The sequence below is a fragment of the Chrysochloris asiatica genome, unplaced genomic scaffold (assembly GCF_000296735.1).
Source record: "Chrysochloris asiatica unplaced genomic scaffold, ChrAsi1.0 scaffold00364, whole genome shotgun sequence".
Taxonomy (NCBI): Eukaryota; Metazoa; Chordata; class Mammalia; order Afrosoricida; family Chrysochloridae; genus Chrysochloris; species Chrysochloris asiatica.
In genome coordinates, this window is record NW_006408882.1 from 829,285 (window position 1) to 834,597 (window position 5,313).

General features: G+C 38.6%; 1 pseudogene; it reads right to left on the reverse strand.

Annotated features, from left to right (window-relative positions):
- Nucleotides 1-2,182: 2,182 nt before the first annotated feature.
- LOC102827249 lies at nt 2,183-2,595 on the reverse strand (annotated as a pseudogene).
- Nucleotides 2,596-5,313: the final 2,718 nt, after the last annotated feature.

The window sequence follows — 5,313 nt, forward strand, 5'->3', positions numbered from 1 at the left end:
CAACCATACATCCCATAGCATCCATAGATTTTCTTGAGATCTGGGTTCAACAGTCCATTGCAATGGCCACACAGAACTCATAATAATTGTGTTTATTAGGGCAGTGAATAGATTGTAATTTAGGATCAACGCCAACTCAGGATGCAGCCATTTTCCAATAAGGAATACTTCTTGTCAGCTGTACTGCAGACATGCCTTACTCTTGTCTTAGGCTTCTCAGCCATGTGACCCCTGGATCTCTGCCCTGCTCAGGCAAGTGTTACAAAGCTCCTTTAGGCAGTCTGTGAATGCCCAAAGGACACATTCTTCAAGCCAGTCTCCTGCCCATAGGCTTGCAATTTTACTTATTGCATGGGCCTAGAGCCCACTGCTGTTCTGTCTTTCCGTAACACAGTCTCTGCTATCTTATCTGCTGTAGCTGATTTTCTGGGTAGGGATCTCACATTTCAATCATGCAACCATCAGGTCCTCTTTCTGTGATGTTGTTGTTGCTAGGTGTCATAGAATTACCAATTCATAGTGACCCTATGCACAGCAGAATAAACTACTGTTCAGTTGTGTACCAACCTCACAATCATTGCTACATTTGAGCCAATAGCTGCTGCCACTGTGCCAATCCATCTCATTGGGGAAGTTCTTCTTTTTCTCCAACCCTCCACTTTATCAAACATGATATCCTTCAGGGACTGGTCCCTTTTGATAATGTGTCCGAAGTAAGGGAGAGTAAGTCTGGCCTTCCTGACTTGCAAGGAGCATTCTGGCTGTACTTCTTCAAACACAGATTAGTTTGTTCTTTTGGCAGTCCATGGTACTTTTAATATTCTCCTCCTACACCATAACTCAAATACATCAATTCTTCTATGGTTTTCTTTTAATATTCTCCTCCTACACCATAACTCAAATGCATCAGTTCTTCTATGGTTTTCCTTATTCACTGTCCAACTTCTATATGCATTTGAGGTTATTTAAAATACCATAGCTTGGATCAGGCGCATCTTAGTCCTCAAACTGACATCTTTGCTCTTCCACACTATAAAGAGGTCTTGTGCAGCAGGTTTACCTAATGCAATAATAATAATAATAATAAATCAGTTGATTTCTTGACTGCTGCATCCATGAGATTAATGATTGATGCAAGCAAAATGAAGTATTTGACAACTTCAATCTTTTCTCCATTTATATGAATGTTGTTATTGGTCCAGTGGTGAGGATTTTTGTTTTCATTACATTGAGGTTCAACCCATACAAAAGGCTGTGGTCTTTGATTTTTATCAGTAACTATTTTAAGTCATCTTCACTTTCAGCAAGCAAGGTTGTATCATCTGCATATCACAGGTTGGTATGAGTCTTCTTCAAGTCCTGATACCACATTTCTCTTCATATAATTCAGATTCTAGGATTATTTTCTCAGCATACAAATTTAATAAATATGGTGAAAGAATAAAACACTGGCACACACCTTTCCTAATCTTAATTCCTTTGATGTTCCCTTGTTCTGTTTGAACAACTGTCACTTCGTCTATGTACAGGTTCCTCATGAACATAATTAAGTGTTCTGGAATACTCATACTTTGCAATGTTGTCCATAGCTTGTCATGACACACACAATTAAAAACCTTTGTGTAATAAATAAAGCACAAGTAAACATCTTTCTGGTAATCTCTGCTTCCAACCTAAATCAATCTGAGGTCACAATGATATCCCTTGTCCCATATCCTCTTGTAAATCTGGCTTGAAAGTTTTTTGTCAATGTGTGGTTGCAGTCATTTTTGTGTTTTTAGCAAAATTTTACTTGCATGTAATATTAATGACATTTTCCGATGATTTCTACATTCCATTCGGTAGCCTCTCTTTGGAATGGCAAAAATACAGATATTTTCCAGTCAGTTGGCCAGGTAATTGTTGTTCAAATTGCTTAGCATAGACAAGTGAGTGTCACCGCATCACTTTGTTGAAAGATTCAATTTACATTCCATCAATTCCAGGTGCCTTGTTCTTTGCCAATGCCTTCAGTGCACCATGGACTTTGTCCTTCAGTATCATTGGCTCTTGATCATATGCTACACTTGAAATGGTGGTATTCCTTCCATCTTCTCTCTCTCTCTTTTTTTTTTTTTAAGTGTAATTTTCATTTTATTTTCTTGCAGGTTAGTTTTACTTCAGCCTTTAAGTGCTCAATTCCTTACATGAGTTTTGGTGGCCGTCGTGTGGCAGCACATGCAGGTCTAAATTGGGGTGGTGGTGTCCTTCTGAGCTTCAGAATAGTTCCTGACCACCTTGCTGTGAATGGCATACTTCACACAATAATGGAGTTTCACTTACAGCTTGGGTAGCACATATGCATCGAAGACACTCACTTCAGAAATATCCCTGACGGCTGCAAACTCTAGGTTTCAAATTACAAACTTTTTAATGGCCTTGTCTTTGGGCATGAAGCAGCCAGTTTGTGCAGCAAATAGGCTATATAAGGCATCAGCCCTTTTTGGCATGACCGTTGTTTCTCCTTTTCTTTGTTATCTTGGGAGCTAGGACTTGAGAGAAAGAGCCCTTCCATCTTCTCTTGATGCCTTCTACATTATTCAACACTTTGCCCATAAATAAAATCTTTCAATATTGCAAGTTGAGGGGCTCATCTTCTTGCACAATATCTGACAATATTATTGTGTTCTTCACCATGTTTCAATATTCTGGTGCTGACATTGTTCCACTGCTATTTATAAAGTTTTCAGTGACTGAATATTCAGAAGTAGTCTGTCTCTCCTTCTTCCTAATCTGTCTTTGTCTAGAAGCTCAGATAAAACCTGTCCACCGAGGGTAACCCTGTTGCTGTTGCTGTTGGGTGCCATGAGTTGGTACCAATTCATAACGACCCTATGAACAACAGAACGAAACACTGCCCAATCCTGGGCCAACCTCAAAATTTTTGCCACTCCTGAGCCCATTTATACAGCCCCTTTGCAATTCATCTCACTGGTGGTCTTCCTCTCCTTCTCTGACCCTCACGCTACCAAATGTGATATACTTCTCCAGTAACTGGTCCCTCCTGACAATATGTCTGAAGTATGAGAGATGAAGTTTGGCCATCCTGGCCTCCAAGGAGCACTCTGGCTGCACTTCTTCCAACACAGATCTTGTTCTTTTGGTAGCCCAAGGCACGTCAATATTCTCCTTCCACACCATAACTCAAATGCATCATTTCTTCTACGGTCTTCCTTATTCACTGTCCAGCTTTCGCATGCAGACATTCCATGTTCCAATTATTAATGGATGTGTACAGCTGTTTCTCTTCATTTTGAGTTATGCCTCATCAGCAAATGAAGGGCCCAAGGGCTTTACTCCTAAGGGCTTTACTCCATTTGCGTCATCACGGTCAACTCTACTTTGAGGAAGCAGCTCTTCCCCTGTCGTATTTTAAGTTCCCTTCAACCCAAGGGACTCATAATCTGGCACTATATTTGACAATATTTCTTTGCTATTCATTAGGTTTTCAGTGACTAAATATTCAGAAGTAGTTCATCTCTCCTTCTTCTTAGTCTGTCTCCAACTGGAAGCTCATCTGAAACCTTTTCACCATGGGTAATCCTACTGGTATTTAAAATATCTGTGGTATAGCTTCCAGAATCACAGTAACATGCAAGCCACCACAGTGAGATAAACTCACAGACGAGTGGTTTCTTATGTGTTACCTAACTGGGTGGCAAAACTAAACAATACCATCCTTACAGTCCTGTACACCTTATTTACATTTGTTGTTGTTAAGAGCGGTAGAGTCAGTTCCAACCCATAGTGACCCTGTGTAGGGTTTCCAAGGAGCACCTGGTAAGCTTAACCACCCCACCCAATTACTTGGTGATAATTAAGAAGGCATTGGATACAAAAGCATATCAAGTCAATTCAAGGTACCACAGTTAGTTATATGAGGAGCTTGTAACAATACATTATTCAAGAGCATGCCTATAGTCTAATCCCAAGGTAGTTAGGAGATAAGAGAGAGCGTTAGTACAGATGGAGAGGGAGAAAAAGGAAATTGAGAGAAATAGGACATTAGGAATCCCCAATAGGTAGAACATAAACCCAACAGTGAGAATTCCTAGGTTGTGACTTTATATTACTGTTAACTTTAGAATATGATTAAAATGTATGTGACTTAATTTCAGCATTGTCATTGAAAGAGTAAGCATTGTCACTTCTTCTCGTTTCTCACTGGACAAAAGTCACTTTAAACCTTTAGAGTCAGCATTATTAAAATTAAGTGATATCAGATCTACTAGTATGAGTATCAAGGGACAGGAGGAATTCACTATCTTTAAACATATCAAATATTGTTCTATCTCACAGTGAGCAGAGGAAGCCTAATCCTCAGTGCCCTGTGAATTTTAAGAATTGTGTGCAGTTTCCGTAGGTGCTCAGTTGGATCTCCTTCTTCCTCCTGCCTCTAAACCTAATGGAAAACTTTCTCTAACCTTATGAGCCTCACTGTCAAATACTTTAAAAATAAACAGCTTTGTGGAACATAGTACAACTTCACAAAAGCAAAGATGGACATCCCAAAGAAATGTATTTCTCATTGACAGCTTTGCCTGTCACCTTAGCACATTCATTTCACTGTGGATCTTGACCTCTCTGCAAACAAACACTACCATTAATTATTCTAGGATGAAACAGAGATGCCTTTGCCTTAGAAGACATTGATTCAATCCAACTTGTCTCCTAAACTTGTTTCTTTTAATTGAAAGAAAAATCTGTTGAGAAACTTTGCCTCGGTGACAAAGTTAATATAAAGGTATGGGGTTATATTTTTTTCTGTCTTTGAGAAGATATCTTGTAACTAAATTGACACTCAGCCACCTACACTGTTTCTATAGTAATCCCTTATTAGCCAGGATCTCTTAAACCTGAAACATAAAAAGCCTAGACCATCAGTCACAGGAAACATTGAAAATTCTCATGTTACATATGAAGCACTATATTTCTATTCTTACTCCCTTACCCTGATAATTTAAAATTATTGCTCAGTCACTCAATATCTCTCATTCTAGACTTATTTTCTAAAATAAACAGCAGAATATCCTGCAGCTCAGGATAAAGTGTCAACATTTGGGAAGAAGAAAATTATTGATTTTGGCAACTTCCCACACATTTTGGAAATCTATGTATAGATCGTTGGAATATTAATATAGCCTATCTTTTTCCATACCCTATTAGACATTTATTTTCCATTGATTGCTATATAAAAAATAGAGAAAGGCAATTTACAGAAAGATAGTATCAATATCTAAAGAAAAAAAAGTCATAAAATAATTGAATGGTAGT